Source organism: Tamandua tetradactyla, chromosome 17 (genome assembly GCF_023851605.1).
Source record: "Tamandua tetradactyla isolate mTamTet1 chromosome 17, mTamTet1.pri, whole genome shotgun sequence".
In the NCBI taxonomy this organism is placed as follows: Eukaryota; Metazoa; Chordata; class Mammalia; order Pilosa; family Myrmecophagidae; genus Tamandua; species Tamandua tetradactyla.
The window spans coordinates 28,531,310-28,556,201 of NC_135343.1; the positions used below are offsets into that span (position 1 = coordinate 28,531,310).

Consider the following 24,892-nt stretch of genomic DNA (forward strand, 5'->3'; position numbering starts at 1 on the left):
CAGAATCTTGCATTTATTGAATTTCCCAATGATATATAATTATTGGCGGTCTAGTAGAAAATTAGAAACAGACATACATTAATTTGGAAGGGGAAAATTGGACTTTTTTACTTCCCCAGGGATAGAGGCTATGGTAGTTATGAGATGGGTGCATGGCTAACCCCTACGGAAGATTATTAGGCTCTTCTTCATTAAATTTGTGCCTTTTAGTCAAGCTTTCCAGTATCAGTAGAATTATTTCCATGCAAACTAGATATTCACTGTCCTGAGAAATAAATTTAAACTTCCATTGAAACATGTAAATCACATGTTCACAGACCTGTGTGGGAAAACTATGGTGTTTGCATTAAGGACCCAATCTCAATTATTCAGCAGTTATTTTTTCATTCTTTAGTGACCCCAGGATAGGCCTTGTATAGGCTAAGAAGAGACTCATTTATTTAAATGCAGTACTCATTTATTTAAATGCAGTACTCATTTATTTAAATGCAGTACTCATTTATTTAAAATGTAGGGGGATAGTTCATTTTTATTAATAGAGCTTGTGAATTATCAAATTTTCTTAAAAAAATTAGATAATAGAAATACATTTGAAATTAAAGTATATGGAAGAGACTTGATCTTCTGCATTTCTGAATTTTTATAGTTTTTTTCACTTACAGTCAGAGTATTGTCTATTATTGCTAGCTCTGTGGTTGTAGATGAACAGGCAGTTAGATATTGGAATGAATCAGAATTGCCTATTGAATGTGCTGGAAGTTGCTTTACCTTTCTAAAATCTTGTGTTCTTATTATTTTTCTGTCATAAAGGAGAAGTTCTATAATTTTGAACTACATTTTTTCATATGCTATGGCATCCAACACATAGCAGACATTCAATAGACACCTGTAAATTAACTGAAAAGGGATAATAAAGAAAAGAAAAAAAATCTTGATTATTTTAACTTTCTGGTTGATGGCATCTAGATAAATGGCAGTTTACAGTGCAGAAAAAAATAGGACCTGATGGAATCTAAGAAAGATGTGGAAAGGGAAGGTTGTCCAGCAGGTCAGGAAATCTGAATCCATGGTGAAGAGTTCTAAATGATTTTCCTGTTCAACGTTATGAGGTGCTTAGCCATCATTAATTTCAGTTTGTTTTATGTGAACTTAAACTTTTGGATGATTGCTTGACTAGCATGTTTTCATTTAACATTAGTGTTTTTTCTTTAATGATTTTCTTTTTTTTTTTCCACAACTGCTGCTGAAAATATCCTTGAAAAAGAAGGGCTGTGTTTACCTTTAATGCTTAAAAGTCACTTGGAGGCAGTTCAATTGACATGAGTGTGTGTTTGCAAGAAAGTAAAACATAACCAGAATGAGTAACCTCTGTTCTCTGAGGTTTATTGCATATCATTTATGCTTGAAAAAACAGAGTGAATTTATTTGTTTTAATGTCAAAAACTTTGACCAAAGAGTTAAAAGGAGCTGCTGACCAGTACAGCAAAAATAGCAAGCTTACTTTTTAACTGGGATGATATTTAACCTTACATGTATTCATCACAGAACATGTTGAAAACAGTTTGAAAGAATTTTATTTTTCATATAAGAAGTACGTTTAAAATGTCTGCTCTGATAATATGAAATGTAGGTGAGCCGAATTATCTGAATGATTTAAGTCCTTAAACCCACCCTGGATAGAAAGGAGAGTTATTTGTTCAATTTAAATTATCCAAATTGTTTATCTTTATAACTCCATGGCACTCAGTAATAGTTTAGTCCTGATCTGGTCTCTGCTGCCTTGTGGACTGAGTTATATTAATAAAATGAAAGTATTTCAGGAATTAGCAGTGAAAGACTCATTTTACTTTTAAACTGTTTTTTAAATAAGAGATGATAGTATGATAACTTAGTTAAACCTAAGGAAATCCTGATTAATCTCTTCATATATCTATATTTTGTTGATTAATTTTGGAAGATTTTTGTTCTGTTTTTTCTATTTTCTGAAAAGGGGTGGTGAGTCTTAGCTTGAGTTGATGTTACCTTCCACTAATAAAGGTGGACGTCTTTCCCAAGTGACTTTTTAATTATCTTCCTAGAGAAATGCAGATTACAGTATGTTTTTTATTACCCTTTATACCGACCCTGTCCATGATTTCTCAATTAAATTTGTCAATTATTTAACATTTAATGAATAATTTTGGGTCAAACAAGGGCCTCTCCCTCCTGTCAGTCATTGTATAGCTGTGAGTATACCTAGAAATAGAGGATATAAGCCTCAAACATTGAGTTTAGTTATTTTGTTTTTAGACTCTGAGTTTTATTATACATAACATGACATCGATAAACTGGCCTTTAGGACAATAATTAAGCACTTTTATAATTTTCCTTGGTATTATGCCATATACACTGTGGGATATAAAAGCTTAAGCTGTAGTAATCATAATCACATCAAACATCCAGCAATTAAACAGCAATGGAATACAGCATATGACTAAATGCCAAAATAAGCAGCAACTACTGTAGGAGTATCCAATGGGGATTAATTATCAATAGAGGACATTTGACTTGAATAGTGGAGTCATATTTTACTTGGGAGTAAGTCCTTAAATCAGAACACAATAAAAAATTATATGAAGTTAATACCCTTGAAAATCTTAAATAGCCCACAAAATTCAGTTTTTGTGGTCACAAATGTGTTACATTGGATACTGCCACACTATCTGTTCTCAAGTTTTGTGTATTAGTGCTTCTTACTGGCTTGAGTTTATCTTTAAACCTGAAAATCACCCTCAGTATTTTGAGCTGCTCATGCTGTGAAAAGCATATGGGAAGTTGGTCTGACTCCCCATCTCTTATTCATTTAATGGAATGGCAGGCAGTAATGCCCACACTTGACAGTTGTCTTTCTCTCACCATCAAGCCTATTGGGGCAACTTTGCACAAGTTAAATGGGTATATGATTAGTTCCACTTTTTCACACACTTTTGCCTTCTCTTTCCCTATTTACAGTGGATGGTAACTACAGATTTATTTTCATTTAGCTCTATTCAGTATTTCCATGGCATCCGAACTCAGTATGCCAATTTCTGTGGTTATTTTTATAAGATGGAGGCACTCTTATTTAGGACATTGGTATAGCTAAAACCACCACCTGTCCTGAGTCCTACCCCTTCTCATTTCCTCTAGAACTTCATCATCACAAAGATTTCCCAATCAGCAAATATTTGCAGGACACCTATTACAGTGCAAAGCACTGGGCTAAGCATTGTAGATGAAGCTTTGAAGTGGATCAAAGGGAAAACAGGGCCTTTGATAGCTCAATGTACCATGTTGTAAGTGCCAAACTGGTGATGTTGAGGATAAGTGCTGTGGCCATTCAGAGGAGGAAGACACTTCAGTGGATCGGAGTGACTGAAGAAAGGGGCTGGAATGGAGCCAGACCGGGAGATATGGGTAGGATTCAGATAAGCAAAGTGCATTCATGGCCATGTTCATTCAGACCGAGATATATGAGTAACACCTGGTACTGGTCTTCTTTGAGCTCATAGTCTAGAGACAGACATAAGGGTAAGAAAGCATTCTGGGTGCACCGGGCATGGAGGGACCCTTTTGGATTCTGATGGGAGTTAAGGAAGGAGAGGCTATTTGAATCGCAATTTAAAGGTAGGTAAGGGCTTGCTAGGACAGAGACAGGCAAAAAGGTACTTTAAAGAAAGCACTTCTTGGGCAGGTGATGGTGGTGCAGGGGCAGAGTTCTTGCCTGCCATGCTGGAGATGCGGGTTCAATTCCCTGTGCCTCCCCATGCAAAAAGCAAAAACAAATTTTAAAAAAAGAAAGCACTTCTCTTGGGAATGGATCTGGAAAGAGCAAAGAGCCCACCATGGCAGGACAAATGTGGAAAGTGAGAGGTGTGACACAGGGGAAAACAGATTGTGAACCATGTTTTATGATGAGTTGAGAACTTGCATGGCATCTTGTATGGAAAAAGGAAATCAAAAGAGATTTTTAAGCCACAGTGTGACAGTATCAGATTTATTTTCTTTTAAGAAAATGCATTTGAGTCTAGTGGCAGGGGGACCTGTTAAGAGACTGAAAGCTTCACAAAGGCAAGGGTATATTGCATTTCTCTGTGTATGCCCAGCACATAGTAAGTGCTCTATAATATTTTACTGAATTGAATTTTTTTGTTTCCTGAATAGTCCAAGGAAAGGTTGAGAGCCAGAAGAGAGTCTTAGGAGTAGAGATGGAAAGAAGAAGTTAGATTTTCCTGAGGTTTTTGAGATAGAATCCACAGGACCTAATGTCTGATCAGATTTGGTGGGAAGAATTTAGGAAGAAGAGAAAGTTGAAGATAATGGCAATGCTTTTAACCTGAGAGAAGATGGGTTTACCATAAAGCAAAACAGAAAACAAAAGAGGCATCATGGGTTTGGTGCTTTGTCTTAGAAAGAGAGGTGGACATGTTTTGTTTGAAGGGCCTGTGGATTTTCCAGGTAACTATGTTTGTGGGCAATGAGATATGAGTCTAGAGTGTGAGGTTGAAATCAAGGATGGAGATACAGACTTCAGAATTATGAGCAGAGAGTAGACAGATTGGGAGTAGATGGGATCATACTGGAATGGCCATTCTTCAGGGAATGGATGAGGACCAAGGATGAACCCTGGATTCTCCTAACTTTTAAGGGCAACAGAGGATGAGGACCCCTGGATTCTCCTAACTTTTAAGGGCAACAGAGGATGAGGACCCATGGAAAGAGGCAGAGAAGGAATGGTCCCACAGGCAGGGAGAGCCATGTGAACATAGGGATAGAGTAGCACAAGCACTATTTGATTAAACCAATTATATCAAGGGCTGGTTTTGAACTAAGGTCCCAAAGATAGCTTAGAATCAACTGTACTGCAGTTTTGTGTCAGGTGGAGTTAAGTGGGCAACCTCTGATGTTTGGGTGCAGGCTGGCATGATGGTTCCAGACTGTTTCCAAATCTTCAGGCCCTCCATCCCATCTTTCATAGTCAGTCTTTTTCCCTTTTGCCTTCAAATTCACACTTGACTCCCCTGTTTTGCAAAGGACAAAACAAATGACTCTGGATCTAATCTGCTGCCCCTTCTGGTCTTCCTTTAGAGCCACTACTGCCTCCATTTCCTCCCCATTCACCCTCTGAGATTGATTTCTCTCCTTAGTTTCCCAAATAGCCTTCAACTTGTGAAATCCAGTATCTTTTTCTCCTCTCCCTGTTTTCCTTGACCTTGCTACATCTCTGCAGCATTAACATTTCTGATTCTTGCTGCCTTGTTGAAAATTTCTCTTCCTATGAATTCTCAGCTGCTTTATTATTCCAGTCCTTAAATTACATTTTGGCCTCACCGGGGTTCATTCTTCCTGCTGCTGCATAATGCGGACTAGATGATGACTTTCTCTATTTAACCATGACTTCTATGATTCCCTTGTTTGCTCCCATAGTCAATTTATATAACCATCCATTGATTGAATTAATTCAATAAATATTAATGTCACCAAAATCGCTTCTTCATATCTGACCTCTCTCGGGCCTAATCTAATTTTGGTCAGGAATTTTAAGCATTAATTCTAAACTGTGTCTATTTAGAATTACTCTTACTTTAGTTTAAATGTTTAATGTTTCCTTACAGAGCTTATTGAAGAAAATTTGGAAAATATAGAAAAAGGGAAAGGAGAAAAAATTATTTTTCTTATGTCTATTTTTTACATATAGAGATTTATTGCTTATTTTTGTAAACATCCAGTTTATGAAAAATCCCATATTTTTATGGGGTTTACATTATACATATCACATATGTAAATAAATATACATATGTGTATATTTATAATATATAATAAATTTGTCTTCTGCTTTTTAATTTAATATTTTAACATAATCATTTTCATGTTATTTTCTGTGTTCATAAATATTTCTCTACTTCTGCATAGTATTGTGTTGGGAGGCTATATAATTTCTTCCTTAACCATTTTTCTATTACTCACTATAAAAGTTGTTTTTGTTTTTCTATTACAAATAATGTTACAGTTACTATCTTTGCAGAGAAAGCTTTATCCTAATCCAGATTTTTTAAACGATAAATTCCCTCAAAATGGACTTTTTGGATAAGGGATGTTAACATTTAAGCCTTAATATATAATGTCAGGTTGCCTGTAATAGAATTCTACCAATTTACACATCAGTGATTTATAAGAGTACCTGCTTTACCACAGCCCTGCTAAAATCTTACTTAATATTACTGCTCTTTAATACTTGACTTTTTTCCTGTAGAACATTGATGGCATGTCTTGATAAACAGACCTACAATTTAGATATTTTCATGGTATATGGATATTATTAAGGACTGAAAGTAGAAATTTAAGTTGATGACAAGGACCTGTCTTTTACTTGAAAAAAAATGCAAATATACAAATCATGTTTACTTGGATAGTAGAATCTTAGAAAAGATTTGAAAAGAAAATTTTTTTTTTTTTTTTTTTTTTTTAAAGAGAGAGGGAGGAAAGGAAGGAAAGACAGAGAAGGAAGGAAGGGAAACATTTTTAAACATTTTCTTGTTTTATTATATTTTGTTTGTTTGTTTGTTTTTTACATGGGCTGGGGCCGGGAATCGAACCGGGGTCCTCCGGCACGGCAGGCAAGCACTCTTGCCCGCTGAGCCACCGCGGCCCTGAAAAGAAAATTTGATATGGTTTTAATGGCAGTCTGTTTGGACCTGTGGGACACCATTTTGTCTTGAATTTCTTTGTTAACTCCTCTACAGTTAAGAAAATATTCTCCATTTCTTAATTTTAAGCAGAAAAATAATTCCAACAGAGAGAGAATAGCTTTCTATCTGCAGATATGAGATTCATATGTCCTGATAGAAAACATTTTTCCCAGAGGTGAACATTTTATATGCTTGTTGTCTGCTCTCCAAATGAAGTGATTGGGTAGTAAAGCTTATATGAAAGAAGTGTGAATCACCCTCACATGGATATGTGCAGCTTGTGGTGCATAGGGTTGGTATCGAGCACTAATTAAATTCTTCCTGCTAGTTTATTCAGGACGTACTGTCAGTTTACAGAAGAGATGTTTATGTGTTTGTAGAGTCCTATCAAAGAGTCTGAGATCTGCTGTTTACAGAAAACAATCCATGTCTTACCAAGAGTGACTTCTGGAATTACTTTCTCTTAACTCCCTGAGTTTCTGACACTTGGATAAAAGTTAGAGAAAATATAGGTGCTTGATAGCAGGTAACTGGTACGTTTTGCTTTTCCAGGTTTTTGAAAAATCAAACCACAAGTAGTATGCTAAAAGCTAAATTTTGCAGAATGTCAAACATTAATGAAAGGAATGATGAAAGAAAGGATGGGTTTCCTGCCAGCACTGCGGTCAGCAGCAGTGCTCTGGCCTGATTACTTAAGCCGATGTTTTTCCTAAATCAGTCATGAAACAGTAATTATCAAGTTTTGCAATACTAGGCAATTCTCTTGAGAATAGCAAATGATTTGTAATGTTAAGTTGATAGGTTTTTACAAAAAAAATAAAATAAAATAAAATTTGGCTCCTCTTGACAGGTTTCCCTGGGCACGGGGCAGAACCCCTATTGATTTAATGGGGTTTTGTCTGTGGAAGCTTTGTAGATTTATCTTTCTTACATGATCAAAATGTAAGCACATATTTGCTTCCTTTCCCCACAAAAATAAGAATGTTGCTGGTGTGTGGTGGATTGATTTCACTTCCATTCATTTAGTTTAACTATTTAAATCACAATTTAGTCCAAAAAAAAGAAAAAAGAAAAAGATACGGAAGTTGCATGTGAAAATTCAGTAATCCAGGTTTTTAATTCATTTAGTTTCTTCCAGCATGTCTGGGATTGACCTGTTTTGAGAACTGTTTTCTTCTATGATAAGTTGTTTTTCTTTGTGTGTTTAAATTAATTATTGATCTTATAGTTGGAAGGGACTTCATGAAAACTTTCTAAGTCGATCCCCTGCTTTCTGAAGCTCATAGGAGTTCAGGAATAATCTCAGTTGCAGAGTCAGGAAGCATGGTGAATGAGGATCCAAACCTGGACTCTTTCTTTTACTGGTTGGACTTTAGTCAACATGCCCACATCAACACCGTGATGTTATTTTAGATACAGGAAACCTGAAGCTCAGCTAATTACATCCTTTGCAATTTGTTATGAGGTGCCAACGTGACCCCGGGATTTTAAACTCAATTTGTTCCTTCATTGTCCAGGACCCTCAGGTTCTTGCCTTCTTCCAATCGCCACACTACTGCCCATTTTCCTTAGGAGGCCTGTGTAACTTTGATTTGTCCACCCCTTGCTTGTTTCATTTCACTTGGAGACACTGTCTTATTGGACATAGCTTTAATAACACCTTTGCTTGGAGGTTCCCAAGTATCTTAGTGTCCTCACACTCAAGAGGGCTCCTCAGTGCAGGACCAGGAGAACTAGTGTCAGATGAGCCTTTAAAAGCACTCCAGAATCCTGTGATCTCTTCTTCAAGGGGCTACATTTTCGGTTTGGGATTTCATCTTGGAGTGCCACTGATATAACAGCAATGATTCCCTTTGAATAATAACAAATTTTGGTATTTTCAGTTTCTCTCCAGATACTCTGCCTAGCACCCAGGACTTTGGTCAGGCTTCTGGTAGAAGTTATATCTTCCGATTTTCTCTGTTTCCTCACTGCTATTCAAACTGGGCTCTGGTACCCTGGAAGAACCTCATTCATTGCTATTTTTTAACCTTGTGACAATCTTGCATTGCGGGTTCTCAGAGTCATACACTGTGCCATCAAGGGGCAGCCACAGAAAGTTCACACAGTTACAGGACTGGAAAGGAGCCTACTGGTCTTTGAATTCTTGAGTCACCCCTACAAAATTGCTGCCAAGTAATTATCTGGCCTGACGGGAAACTTATTACCTCCCAAGGCAATTCATTCTGCTTTGGTCAGCTCTGACTGATGGGAAATTCTTTCTCATACCTATTCTGTGTTGGTGTGTTTCCTGTATTGAATGAAACAGAAAGCCTTTTAATTAGATCCCCCAAAGTCTGTCCACAGTTGACTTAACCTAATTCCTTTGGGGGAAAAACTTATTTGCATTTACAGAACTTGGTGGATGCTGCCCTAAGAAGTTAAAAAATGCAGTCTTTCCTCATTAATAGACCTGGAGTAAGCATTTAATATAAAACATTTGTAGAACTGAACAGCAGAAAGCAGCTATAGCTAGGACTATAGTACTTTTGGTATATGTCGCTCTTTTGGCAGCTACTGCCTTGGGCTCTTAGTTATTTTATATACACGAGTCTTGCCTACACAGCTAGTTATTAAGTTCCTCAGGGTGTGGATATGTCTTGTATGTGCAGTCTGCAACAAGTCTTACTCATGACTTTGCATTCACAAGAAAGTGAAAGCACAAGAACTGCTCCTCCAGTCACTGAGTGCATTGCTTTTGTTTTTTGCCCGAGATGATGAATGGTGGTAGTGGTGTGATGATGATGATGATGATGATGATGGTAGTGGTGATATGTGTGTATGTGTGTGTGTGTGTGTGGGGGGGTGAGTGTTGGCATGAACCTAGAGTCAACTCTTTTTTCTTGAAGGTTTTATAACTAATCTCCCAATAGAAACAAGTTTACCAAGTAAGTTCACAAAAATCTATTCCACTTCTTTCTCTGATTCTGTGCTGCAGCATTGGGAGAGTCACATTAAAGGTTAAATTTACACTTGGGTGTTGGTCTGGCAACCTGACAACCACATACCAGGAACACCCTTCTCCACTCATCTGCCTGGTACATACTTCCTCATTTTTTAGGCCTCAGCAAGAATGTCTCCGGGTGAAACCTTCCTGATCCACCCAGGCAGAGGGATCACCTCTTTTTTCTAATGCCCGCTGTACTGTATATAGTCCTCTAATTTTACACATGCTTCATTGCATAGGTGTTATTTGTTTCTATCACTGTCTCCTTTGTTATTCTGTGGATTTGTGGAGGCCATAATTCCTGAGACTTTTTTTTTTTCTTTTTACTAATGCTAGATGCATTTTATAGATGAGGCACAGAGAGGTTAAGGAACTCATTCGAGGCCCCACAGCTAGTAGATTCTAGAGCTAAGATTCATTCCCAAATAATCTGGCTCCAAAATGTATACTTAACACCACATTGCCCCTTCTGGTGAGGGAGGTCAAACCTCCCGAGGGGTCAACAAGACCAGAAAACACTCCAGTTTACAGTGGCTGCAGTGCTTCCCTCTCTGGCCCATCCTGCCTGGCCCCTCATCAGAACTGGACTAATCCATTGCCTTTACCTCCATCTGATTTCTGGAAGGCATTCCATTTCCCTATCTGTACACATTGTACAAGTTTAGAATTCTTCTCAGATCAACTCAGCCAAACCTAGGTATAGCCAAAAGAACTTACACTAATGTATGAGAGAAAACAATAGCAGCAAAGGACAAAATGGGTGAGTTTACAGAGCAGAGAGCTGAGAGCCAAACTTAACTGAGTGTTAGCTGTAGATTACATCACTGTTTCCTCAGCTATCTGACTACAAGAATCACATGGGCACTTGTTTAAAATACTAATACTCAGTCGCCTTCCCGAGAGAGTCTCATTTCAATAGATTTGGTAGGGGACACTGTTTTTGTTTTTGCTTTTTTTTTTTTTTGCATGGGCAGGCACCAGGAATTGAACCCAGTCTCCAGCTTGGCAGGTAAGAACGCTGCCAGTGAACCACATTTGCCCACCTGAATCAGTGTTTTTAACAACACTTTCAGGTAATTCATTTTTTTCCCTCAATGTATTTTTTTTTTATATTCGAGAAATTATAGATTTATAGAAAAATCATTCATAAAATATAGAATTTCCATATACCACCAACTATTAACACCTTGCATTAGTGTGGTACATTTTTTATAACTCATGAAGGAACATTTTTGGTACTGAATCTTATTTCTCTTTCCCCCCCTGTGCCAAATATAGTGACTGGCTACAGTAAGGAGACGCTTAATGAAATGTTTGAAGGAAAGACCATTGAAATAGATGGGTAGTTTGGGTAGAGAAATTCATTTTCAAGTGCACATAAAGCTATTTGCAAACAAACTTTTGAAACATAATGCTCTTTGAAGTTGGGGATTACTTGAACTTCTGTGACCACTCTCAGGGCTGTGCTCACGGTAGGTGTGACTAAACAGTGCCCTCTCAGTTAACTGCAGTGAGGGTCCTGTGGACTCAGATAAGCCCCGAGCTGGAACCAGAGCAAAGTGAGGTAGGCCCTGATGATACAGTATCACTGGAAATACTGCTGAGGAAGGACTGAATGGCAAATAAAATATGGTGTCCCCTGGATATGGTGACCAAGAACAGGTCAAGCCAGCAGTTGGCTTTACAGAGTCTAACAGAATAAAGTGAGAACCCCCAAAGGTGGTTGAACACAGTGATTGAAATCGAGGAAGAGATGATCCTCGGAGTTTTAGGCTGCTGATTGGTCAGCCAGCATTAGGGAAATCTGTTGGCAGGTAATTGGTAGGGTTGTGTGTATGCGTGTGTGAGGGACTGTGTATGTGAGGGTGTGTGAGAGTGCAAGTGTGAATGTGTGTTCGAGTGTGTGTGAAGGACATTGCCAAGGGCCTTGCAGAGCTCTAACCGTAGAAAGATAGAAGCATGAAGCCTTTTGCCATTCACTTATTCAGAGAATATTTATTGAATACCTATTGTGAAAATGCTTCCAGGAGGGGGAAGTTTTTTGTGTTATTATCAATAGAAGAAGAAAGAAACCCAGTTGCCAGCATTAGGGCACATAATTAGGGCTGGACTAACTATTACGACCTGATATGAATTCCTCATTATTGGGATAGAGCTTCCATAAAAGCTTTCTGTTTCTAGTCAGTATGTGTCCTAGAGATTGGACAGAGTAGAGTTTCCAGGTCAAATAAATCTGGCTATAGCGAGAAGTTATGGGGACTAGTGTACCATGAAGGGCCTGGAAAACATCTTTTGACTAATAGAGGTGCACCCAATCTAGGACAGCCATTAAACTGTTAAATATAGCCGATTAGTCGTAACAAATGGTGGCACTACATAACAGAGAACGTACCATAGTTACCCAAATACTTTCACATTTTATATTTCATGGCACTCCCAAAATTCTGTGATTTAGGCAGTTTGTGGTGTCCTCAACCATTTTTGGGGATAAGGACATGGAGGCGCTACAATTTAAATGGATTATCTAACTCCTGACAAACTAGTGGCAGAGGCAAAACTAGGACTATTGACTCCTTATTACTGGGCCACTGTTCTTTTTCTATGGCTCTGTATTGCTTCAGTGATGCTGTGACAACTTGGGGGGACCCATATTCACTGAGAATTCAGTCCAGATCTGATTGACTTCTGAGAAACAGGACCCAATTGGGTTTGAGCATTCAAGTGGCTACTCTCAGCAAGAATTATGAACCCAAGTATCATTTAAGAAAAAAGACATATGCCTCAATTCTGATTGAGTGGGTTATTATTATTTTAAGGAAATTTCTTTAAATGTACGAAAGTAAATTAGCAATTGCAATGATTTAAAACTATCAGTTTCTGGCAAAACTGTTCCAACTTTTTGTGATTTCACAACATTGCTGAATTATTGAGTTCCCATGATAGGCCAGGCACTATTCTAAGCTCTGAGTACATGGCAATAAACAAAATAGGCAAATTTTCCTTTGTCCTAGGGCTTTTGTTTTAGTTGGGGAAAGGGTATTTGTGGAGAAGGTAGTAACAAAAAAGAAATAAAATATAAAGCATGTCAGATGCTGGTAAATTTTATAGAGGAAAATGTAGCAGGGAATAGGAATGGGATATATGGGGGTGATGGTGGGGAAGGGGAGAGTTTGCAATTTGAAATGGGATTGTTAGGGGCCAGTTCCCAAGACAAAGAAAATCTGAGCAAAAATTTGAAGGAAATATACCTCTATATTTTCAAAAACTACAAAAATATTACTAAACATCCAAAATAACTGTCAATAATTACTAGTGGAAACACACACATAGAAACTCTAGCATTTATATTACAAATTAACTTCCAAATCTTTATTCACCTAAAAGATAATTAAATTTGATTTTATGTTTTTGTTGAATTATAAGGATATGGGATTTAGCTATTACCAATCTCTCCTTTTTTTTTGGTTGCAGATATACCACTGTTTAGCTCAGTGATAAAATTCCACAATAAATTTTTACTTGAAAGATTTCAGGACATAATAAAAATGGGAATGACAACTGAAGACTCTGAGATGAGGCAAATATTTGGCACATCCTGTAAAGTATTTAGTAAAAGCTTTATGGAGTATGGAGGACTCAGATGACCATTACTATTTTATTTTTATCTGTGGTCAAACAACTAAAGTAAAACATTTTCTGTGGGTTTCCATATTAGCCTAACAATTTATTGGTGTCTAAAGATTGTAGATGGTAATCTTGTAAGAGTTCTAGAACGGAGCGCTCTCTAGACCTGGAAAGAAGGTAGAAAATAATTTGTTTGAAAACAGAAGGAAAAAAGTTGCAAGAAACCCTGACAGAATGTTTTGTGATGCATTGAGAATTCAGCTGAAAGGTGCTATTAGTGATTTTATGGTAAGCTGTCCAAATATGCCCAGTTTGTCACCATTTAGAATAACTGCAATGATCAAGCAGGAAATGTTTAATGTAGCTGCCCTCTTGTGGCCGAATTGGAAGTTTTGCCTCTTTTTCTCATATATATATATGTATCCTTATGAGAAACAATGATATATTTTTTCCCTGGAGCTATTGGTGAAATAATATGAGTAATAAAACATTTCAAGTTTTTGTATTGGCTCAAAAGATTTTACCCTCAAAGCAAAAACCCTGGCTATGTTAAAATTGTAGCCCCTTCTACCACACCCTTAGAGAAGTCACATGAGATTTCTGGAAGGATTTTAAAGATAAACCTCTAAGTCTACAAATATGCTTTGGGGGGCAGTCGTGGGGATTAAACTGCAGAGGCAGATGTAGGAAATAACAGAAGGGGCTTTGTCTCTCAGCTAATGATGGAGGCTAAATCACTCAGCCTCATGTCTAAGACTTTAGTTTCCTCATATGTTAAAAAAAAAATAGTTCAAAGGCAGCTTCCAATATCCGTTTATCTTGAGAACTTTATAAACCTGTGAGTTGATGGGCTGAGCAAACTGTTTCTTGGTCTCTGAGATTTCTTCCCTTTCTGGCTATGCGGTTTTATGATCACTGGACTAAAGAACCATCAGGGAATTGTGTGATGAAACTTTTGAAAATTGCAGGGTTGCAGGGAAATTTGTAGAAATGCCTTATTGATATTGGGAGAATTTTTCAGTTTATTTATTCATATAAGTACTGGATTTTATTAAGTATCTGCTACATGCTATGCATTATACTAGATGCTGGTAATACACTAGTGGAGGTGAGGGGAACAGGAATCCCTGTCTCCAAGGTGCTTATGGTTTGAAAAAAATTAAATTCAATCCTTTTTATGTAGGTTTACAAAGTTTACTTTTATATCCACATGGTTCTAAAAACATTAGGGGACTTTCCTTAAACTCTCTCTCCAAAGGTCTTTGAGCTGGGATTGGCTTGAAGCTCAGTAAAACTCCCACTAAACTTGGGCAAGAGCTGGGTCTGGAATCAGAACACTCAGTTCAGGAGAGGTGTGCCTGAAGTGCTTCAGTGAAAGAAATCCTAGGCTACGCTTTGGTCATTCTGAAAACTGCTTTTCCAAGGGCCACTAGTAGATAATCCCAATATCTTTTTGGAAAATGCCTCTTCTGTTAGTTCTAAATTCTCATTCATACCATGCCATGAAATGGTTAATCCCAAAAGCGAGATTATGTTTTTTTTTTCCACATGGGCAAGCACCAGCAAGCCAACCCGGGTCTCCGGCATGGCAGGCAAGAACTCTGCCTCTAATCCCGCCCGAGATTATGTTTTGGATGATTTATCATTTTAGTTTAAACACTTTATTTTATCAGGCTAATATTATTATCCCTTTTTTTTCCTTTTAAGATCCTCATGCATTCTCTAATGTCTAATATAATCTTGAAACATTAATTTTCTTGTATGTGGGAAATCTTAAGTTTTACATTATAAAAGGAAAGTTGACTTATGTTATTAGACATATGGATACACATATGTGTACATTGATCAGATTACAGGGTCTTGATAAAAAATTATTATGCCAGATTACAAGAAGTTATGGGAGGACCTTTTGATAACACAGATTTTTCTTTTCCTATTGCCTTGGTATTTTCAGAATATCTTTCACATCATCTACTATATGTGATTTTGTTGTAAGTCAGAGTTTGGTTAGATAGAACATTTGAATTCTATTCAACTTGGCAGTGTGAGGAGCCTGGAGTCCAATGATTTGTCTTTAGGGCGGTGTTTGGGGAATAACAAAATATTTCAGAATCATTAAGGGTATTCTGAGAGGGAATTTGGGAGTGGCTGAAATGCTCTGTGTACTTTTAAGAAGGCAGAATGGGAGAGATTAGAGGAGGAAAATGCATTTAAAATTTTACTTAGAGATTTTTAAATATATCAGCATTACTGCAGATTGATTATAAAATAAAATGATAAAAAATGGTAAAAAGATGACAGATTTTCCTGGTCTCAGTTTAATGAAACTACTTGAGAAGGTAAAACATGATTGACATGTTCTAAGGAATGGTTAACAAGCATATCTTTTAGGAAGACTTTTTTTAAACGCAATTTTATTGAGATATATTCACATGCCACATAATCATCCAAAGTATACAATTGATGGGTCACAGTATCATCATATAGTTGTGCATTCATCACTACAATCAATTTTAGAACATTTTCATTACTCCTCCCAAAAATAAAAATAAAAAAGAACACACACAAATAACATCCCATACTCCTATCCCCCACTATTATTTATTTATTTTTTATCTTTATTTTCTTACTCATCTGCCCATACACTGGATAAAGGCAGTGTCAGTTACAATTTTTGACAATCACATGGTCACACCATAAAAGCTATATAGTCATCTTCAAGAATCAAGGTTATTGGATTGCAATTCAGTAGTTTCAGGTATTTCCTTCTAGCTATTTTAATACACTAGAAACTAAAAAGGAATTTCTATATAAAGCCTAAGAATAGCCTCCAGAATGACCTATGTTTGAAATCTCTTGCCACTGAAACTTCATTTGGTTTCATTTCTTTTCCTCTTTTTGGTCAAGAAGGTTTTCTCAATACCATGATGCTAGAGTTGGGCTCATTCCTGGGAGTCATGTCCCATTTGATGGGGAGACTTACAGCCCTGGGAATCATGTCCCATGTAGTGGGGAGGGCAGTGTGTTCACCTGTCAAGTTGGCTTAGAGAGGAAGGCCACAGCTGAGCAACAAAAGAAGTTCTCTGGGGAAAACTCTTAGGCATAATTATAAGGAGCCTTAGCTTCTCCTCTGCAGTCATCGGTTTTATAAGGACAAGCCCCAAGATTGAAGGCTTGGCTTATTAAACTGGTAGTCCCTAATGCTTGTAAGAATATCAGGAATTCCCCAGGTGGGGAAGTTTAATATTTGCATATTTTTCCCCAGCCCCATCAAGGGAACTTTGCAAATGCTTTTTAATTTTATGCCCAAATTATTCTGGGATATATTGGGGTATTACATTAACCTATCAAAATAAGAGCTTATTCTCTATTCAAGGTTCCATGTAATCATGTTGTTTAAATAAACTGATCATATAGGTTAAATTAGCTAGTGTGCTAGAGAAGATATAAATTTTGTACCAAATAGGCATCTCTTCCTTTGGTCTCACATAGATGTTTGAAGTTCAAAATACATGCAATATTATCCTTTACCCTGTATTTAGAAAGACTTTTAAATAAAGGGTGTGTGATATCATTTTTGTGCAAATGGTAATCTATAATTTCTTTAAACACAATTTTCATGTAGATAGGCTCTGCAGGAGGCAGTGTGGTGTCTTGGAAACAATACATACGTAGGTTCAGAATATGTCGTTTCAGTCATTTGTTGGCTGTCTGGTCTTGGATATGTTCTTTAGCCTGTTTCTTTACTTGTAAAGTCTCTGTGTCTTTCCCATGTCACAATTTCCAGGGAAATTTTGCTACATACCTATCTGCTCTCCAAGATCTTGTCAATTCGTAATGCCCAAGGATTTAAAAGAATAAAACAAGTTATGTAGATGTTGTTTAGGTTAAGTAAGCACACATAAAAGCTAAACTCCCTCTTCTAGCTATGCCAAAGAAGGAAAGATGTTTATAACATTGAAAGGAAATGAGTGGCAGCCTATAAGGAAATGTGTATTTTTGCTTTTTTGTTTAGGTGTGGGGAAGAAGACAAGAAGAGCAGGGTTTACAGTTCCTGCTCAAAGGCTTGCTACCCCAAGCATTTTCTATGGTGGTTGTGATTTGCTCTTGGTTGCTTTTTATGCAGAACTATTTCCTACATTCATTTGTTTTTCCATGTCATTCAAGCACTTCAACCATTGAATACACATTATTGAACATAGTTCTTGTCTTTAAAGGTATGACCATGTTTACAGCATTGCCTGATTCTAAATCAATAGCTCACATACATGTAGAGGTCAGGAGTGAAGCATGTTCTACATAATGCAACTGTAAGTGCTGGCAACCTACAGGTGCTGAACAACAACTTTCAAAGTGCTCAACAGGAGAAGATGTGCTCAGTACAGAGGGTAGCACAAGTCAGCAGCTGCTGCCATGCCAGAATGTGGACTGTGTGTAGCCAGATCTGACTATTTTTTAGAGAGAGAAGTCAGAAATACAGACTTTGATGTGAACTCTCCTGATTTTTAAAACATGATGGAAACCAAACAGAACCCATTATCTAAGGACTGTTAGTTTGTGCACATGAAATCCAGCTGAGTTTAGTTCCTCTATCTGTCTTCTAGTAGTGTGATCATTAAGAGCTAAATGACCTAATCACAGTCTTGACATATAATAGCTGTGTAACTCTGACAGGTTACTTGACATCTCTGTTTCTTAGTTTCCTCATTTATAAAATTCAGATGCTAATCATAGCATTTACCTCCTAGGGCTTTTGGAAGGGTTCAATGAGTTAAACATAAAATGTTTAGAATGGCACCTGGCACATAGTAGGTACTATAGAAGTTTTTAATGTTATTATGTTAATATATTATAATATTATAGCCTCTTTCTTCTTCCCACCAAGAGGCCACACCCATTTTTCGTGAGGCCTGGAAAGAAAGGAGGAGGAGAAGAAAGGGAAACTAACTTTATTGAGCACTTCCTGTGTGCCAGGAATTATGTCAGGTTCTTTGTGTAACATTTTCTCATTTACTCCTCATGCAGATCCTTGAGGCTGGTTTCATTCCCATTTTACAGTAGAGAGAACCTTGGGCCAGTGAGATTCAGGAGCTTGTCCAAGGGGGAGTTAGGATTTGTACTTAAGGGGGTCTGATTCCAAAATGCATCCTCTTTCCAGAAAGCTTTCCACCCTTGACCCAGGGAGATTTGTTGTGAATTTGATGCCTGACATGACCTCTTTAATAAATAAATTTCATGGAAACTGCTTTCTAAGTGAATCAGCTTTGGTCCAGATAAATTCGGGAGAGCTTTGCTATTCATAAACCTACTGTCCAACCCCCCACCCCCACTCCCACCCCCAAGCCTCAACTCCTTGAGAGCAGGGTTGGGGTCTTTTTTCTATCTCAAGCTCTTCGCATATTCAATGAGTTAAAATGCTTACAGATGAATGAAAAGAGGGACTCAAAATGAGAGGCTGTCACACTACACAGTTTTGGAGAGCCTGGACATGATATGTGATGATAAGACTGGTCAGGCCAGTTATCAGCCTTAATTACTGCACTAAAAACCAAAAAAATGTTACAGAACTTTGCCTCCCTTCCTCACAGTGTCCCTTATGGTATCAGTGAATAGGATCTTAGTGGATGGGAGAGGTGTGTGGACGTGTGTGTGAAGGGAAGGAAGAAGAGAGGGAGGAAAGAGGGTAAGTGGGAAATCTGTCTGTGGAGATAAAAAGAACAGGGGGTGTGAAAGGCACAAGCTGTTGAGCAAACTTCCTGTCAGCTGCACGAAATAATCATAGACTTAGATGAACTTCCCAAATTAGAAAAGAATCAAAAGCACACACAACAGTTTCTTTGGAAAACTCTTTTCACCTCAGCATGCTTTGCTGAAACAGCTTTTGTTTTTGATGGAATATGAATATGGGAAGTTTATTTAAAAGAATATCTGTGATTATAAATTCCTGCTATTATAAATCCCAATATTTCCCAATTAGGGCTTGTCACATCCATCCACAGCTCTGATGCAGAAAAATATAAAGTCTTTCTGCTGGTTAGTGATATATGTGTTTTTTTGAGAAACTTCTTTTTGAATGACTTGCCACTGACTCTTAATTTTCTATCAATGGCCTGCTATTTTTTACTTAAACTTTTAATTTTGAAATAGTTTCAAATTTACAGGACAGTTGCAAAAATAATACAAAACTCATACAGAGGACTCCAACGAACACCCATCCCCCTCTACCTCAGATACTCAGATTTACCAATTTTAAACGTTTTGCCACATTTGCCATATCATTCTATTTATCTATTGTCTGTCAATTTATCTGTTTTCTAAATATTGAAAAACAGGCTTTATACATCACTTTCTTGTGCATATAATACCTCTATGTACATTCCTAAGAACAAAGATATTCACTTATATAGCCATCATAACTAAACTTTTCAAGTTCGAGAAATTTAGCATTGTCATAAATCTTAGTCTAGATTTCATTTTTTGTATGTCCCTTTTCTCCGTTCTTATTAGATCCTGTCGAGAGTTATAAATTGCATTTAATTGTCACTGTCTCTTTAGTTACTCTTTATTTTTAACTCATGGAAGTATATATACAGCACAACTTTTCCTACCTCAACCACTCACAAGCATACCATTCAGTAGGATTAATCACACTCACAATTTTGCATGACTTAACCACCATCCATTACGAGAACTTTCCCATGATCTGAACAGAAACCCTGCACCTATTATGCATTAAATCCCTAACCCCTCCCAACGTGTACTCTCCTTACTGTCTCTATATATTTGCATATTCTAGCAATATTTCACTCAACATGATGTCTTCAAGATTCATCAATGTAGTAGCGTATACCAGAACTGCACTCCTTTTTAAGGCTGAATAATAATTCATTGTATGAATAGCCACAATTTGTTTACCCATTCATTTTGGTGATATTGTTTTGGTTGTTTTTTTTTTTTTTTTTTGCATTCTGTATGGTGGGGTCACATTTCATTCTTTCTCCATGTGAGTAGCCCTTTATTACAGTACCATTTGTTGAATTTTTTGTTTGTTTGTTTGTTCTTGTTGGTTTCTTTGTTTGGGAAGTGCATGGGCCGGGAATTGAACCCAGGTCTCCCACATGGCAGGCGAGAATTCTATCACTGAACTACCCTTGCACCCTCGGTGATATGTTTTTGTTTTTTTGCATGGGCAGGCATCAGGAATTGAACCTAGGTCTCTGGCATGGCAGGTGAGAACTCTGCCTGCTGAGCCACTGTGGCCCACCCCCAGTGATATGTTTCTAAAGGGTATTAATTCCTCTTTCACCTGAGGGTTTGAACATCTATAGAACTAGCTAATTCTTGCCTCATTGACTTAAATGTCTTAGGAGTAGTAAGATTACCCAAACCAATGACTAAATAATTATTAGGTCTGTTTTTAAGAGTCACATGGAAAACAAATAGGAAAATGAAAACTATAGTTCCCATTTATGTCTGTTTATCACTTTAATATCTCCTCCCCCTAGATTGAGGGTACAGTCAGGGATGCTGCATCATCATTTCTCTGCTCCTTCAGTCTATCTACTTGGAACATCAAGGCTGCAAAGGCCATGCCCTCCCCTGCAGGCTTCCAGTGGACCTTTGGAACTAATCTCGATGCAGAGGCACACTAAGCCCATCCATGCGTAGCTAATGGTCAAAGTCTGAATGAATGTCCAGAAAGTCCTCTTTCCAAGACTTAGTCTAGAGTCCCATATTTCCTGGCTAGAAGGAGCCCCAGCAAATTACTTAACCTCTCTGAATCTCAGTTTCCTCGTCTCTGAAATGGGGATAATCAGAACCTACTTCACATGTTTGTGAAGATTAAATGAATTACTTCATGTAAAAGACTTAGTGCAGTGTCTGGCATATGTTCATTAATAAATATTGTTAATATATTAATGTTTTAGAGATGAAATTGATCACAAGTGCAGGTGACCATATTTGCATTTGAAATTATCCCTTTCATTTGTAAGTGATTATAAAAGGCCGTTGGTGTGAAGTCATGCACCTACACCCACTGCTCTCCAAAAATAGCTATTTTTATCATAGTCTTCTCTCTCTTTCTGCAAATTATCCTGACTTAAATGGGATATAATATGGTCTTATTCCTTGGAAGGGAAAAATGGTGTAGTTATACCACTAATATATGTAGCCAAAGCAGTGACTTATTAGATAAATCAAATGATATTTTATTTTATAAGTGAAAGAGGGATGAACTTGATTTTTTAAGAAATAACTTTATCCCATACTTACTGTTTCTATATACTAGATTATTTTGCCTTTTCAACAAATTGGATATAAAATCGTCAGTCCCAAATAAAAATTTCATAAACTTGATTTTCTCCTTCACTATACGGCATTTTTTGATTAGTAAAAAGCACCATTGTCATTTCTCAGGGACCATCTTTCATACACTTCTCTGTATCACATTGTTGTAGGAAGGAGAATGATCAGCATTTTAGTGGCAAAGCTGAATTCAGAACAGTACTCTGTAATCACACCACATTTAAAATATGTTCCATCCCCAAGATCTTCCCTTAGTAAATTTATATAAAGCAGTATATTGTAGAAAAAGGCATAGGCTTTGGAACCAAACAGATCTGCATTTGAATCTTAGATCTACCACATATTACTGCATTTTGAATGTATTTTAATTATTCTAGCAGATTTCTGGAACAATCAAGTGGTCTTCAAACATTAGCATGCATCGGAATCACTGAGAAGGCTTGTTAAAACACAGATTGCTGGGCCCCAACCCAGAGTTTCTGATTAAGATCTCTGCTGTGGAGTCTCAGAATTTGTAGTTCTAACAAGTTCGCAGGTAATGATGATGCTGCTGCTCTGGGGACCACACTTGGAGAATCACTAGGATAAATTTTGTCCAATAAATTAGGTTCAGATGGTAGGTTGAGAATAGCTAGTTATTTAGCTATTTTGGACCAGAGCTTCCATAGCTATAAATTGGAAGAATATTGACTTGGAAATTTTCTTCAAAGATTAGAGATATTGTATAAATGCTCATGGCACTTAGTGAGCCGCCAGAAAATGGTAGATATTATTCTCTAGAGTTAGATAGCCCTAGATTCAAGTACCAGCTCTGCTGATTGCTGACTGAGTGACTGGTTGTAAATTCCTTAACTTCACAAAAAATCTTTTTTTTTTTTTAATTTGTAAAGGAGAGATAATTCCTATTTTATAAATTAGGGATGAGATGAAATGCTGTGTGCCCAGCATCTGAAACAGTACTGGAGTGCCCATGGAAGAGACAGCTAAGAAGCATCAGTGTTATTTTTAAATAAAAACAGTCATCACTATATTCTTCTTCCGGTTCCTTTGCTGGATTTCTTCCTTAAACATTGTGAAGAGCTCCCCAAATCTGATGGTAAGTTGATTGAGGGACATGTGGATGAGATGATAATTAGTGAGAGCTGATTCACACTACTGCCTTTCAACTCTGAGGCTACAGATTGGGTTCTGCCCCAGCATCTCATCTTTTTACCAGTACATTTTTATATAAGAAGAAAATGGCATTAACCATCTTTCTGGGTTCAGCCTGTCTAACAGAGGAAACCATACTGTGTGGCTCATTTTCCAGTGACATTCCTTTTTTTTTTTCAGAACACACTGGTGGATTGTCTCCTGGGTGGTATCTAGCACATGTGTTTCCCATTAAAGTAGCAACTAAAGAGTGGCAACTGTGAATCTTTTCTGGCTGGTATGCATGTTCTATTTTCTTCTGTAATTAGCCTGGGGTGGAAGTTTGTGGAGGAAGGGAGGGGGAGGCTTACTTATGAATTGAAAATTGGCCTTGATGCACATGACACTGGGTTAAATTGATCAAATTTAGCTGTGATCAAAACTTTCCCTTGGTTCTCCCTCTCTCATGAGGATTTCCTCATTTATAAATAGATTCCTCAGGCTTTATGTTTCTACAATTGTCAAGAATATAACTTTGTTTTTAAGATCATGCTAAAAAGTTAAAGGCATGCGAGAAGCTTCCAAAAGTAAAAAAAAAAAAAAAAAAAACCAAAATGCCTCTGTTTATTTTAGAGATAATATATTATAATGAATATTATTTGAATCATCTAAACATGAGTGAACAAACTGTCAGTTCACTTTTTTTCCTTTTTTTTGTCAGTTCACTTTTAAATAGTTTTTTATTATTTTACTTGTGAAAAAGGCATTATGTACAAACTCTCTGGGAAACAGTTTCACAGTTTCTTATAAAGTTAAACCTACACTTACTATATGAGCCAGCAATCACATTCCTAGGTATTTACCCAAGAAAAATCAAAATTTATGTTCACACTACAACTTGTGTACAATGTGTATAGCAGCTCTATTCACAATTGACAAAAACTGGAAATAATCCAAAAGTCCTTTAGTGAGTGAATGAGTAAATGAACTGTGGTATAGTAATACAATGGAATACTACTCAGCAATGAAAAGGAGCAAACTATTGATAGCAGCAACATTTTGAATGAATCTCAAAGGCATTTTTGCTGAGTGGAAAAAACCAGTTTCAAAAGGTTATATGGCAAAAGTTATATGACATCCTTAAAAAGATAAAACCACAGTGATGGAGAACAGATCAGTGGTTTGCCAAGGGTTAAAGGTAGGTGGGGGCTACACAGAAGCCAGACGAAGGAAGTTTCTAACGTGATGGAATTATTCTACATTCTGATTACACTGATGGTTCCATGACTCTACATATGTATTAAAATCCATAGAACCAATCCGCAAAAGAAGTAAATGTTATTGTGATAATTTGAAAAATAGAATAAAATTGGTTGAATAAAAAGTCATTATGTCTCTTTCAGGAATATAAATTGTTGTCCCCAGTGTGGTTAGGCAGTGAGGTTTTAAATGAGTTGACTTGAATCCATCATAGAACTTCTATGCAGGTAGGAAATATTAGGAAGAGATTCATTTCTGATTGTTGTGCATAATGAAGGAAGGGAGGATGGATGGGTTCAATTTTACTCATGGTTTTGCAAACAACAACCAAACATCAGAAGACAATATGATGAGCTAACGATACTCATAAATTGTTCTCAGAAATCTCTACTCCTCACCATATATTACCTTTCTGATCTCCACTGCTTTGTCAGAAATGAATTGCATCTGGATTCTGAGTCTGAGATACCCAAGAAGGGAAGTGAATGGATCAAAAGTGGGAGTTCACCTTCCTTTACACTGCACATCAGCAATTCATATCCTACCATCTGAAACTAATTTGTTGTGTGTAATTTATTCCATAAAGTTGCTGGAATAAATAATGCATGCGAAACTCCTTAGATGTGTATTCAGCAGGGACTTGCTTGGCTGTGTGTGATTTTCAGCTCTCTCAGAACTTTCAGATGTGCCATGCAGCACTCAGAGATGTCATGTGGGTTTTCAGAGAACTTTTTATTTATAAACTAGGGTACTCGTGCCTGTAGTTTGTTATCTGTGACTGATGTGACAGGGGTCACGGTCCCCACCCCCAAGTTGCTCCTAAGTTCAGTTCGGTGAGTGAGTAATGGGGAACAGACATCCCTTCTTCATGCCTCTG

At 37.2% G+C, this 24,892-nt stretch overlaps 1 long non-coding RNA gene across 4 annotated transcripts in view; it reads left to right on the top strand.

The window, feature by feature from the left end:
• LOC143660847 (uncharacterized) overlaps positions 1-24,558 on the top strand; it is a 256,137-nt gene extending 231,579 nt beyond the window's left edge. For all 4 annotated transcript variants that reach the window (XR_013164273.1, XR_013164274.1, XR_013164275.1 and 1 more), the window contains 2 exons: positions 22,957-23,053; positions 24,450-24,558. This is a non-coding gene — a long non-coding RNA (uncharacterized LOC143660847). The remainder of the gene's footprint in view (positions 1-22,956; positions 23,054-24,449) is intronic.
• The last annotated feature ends 334 nt before the right edge of the window (positions 24,559-24,892 follow it).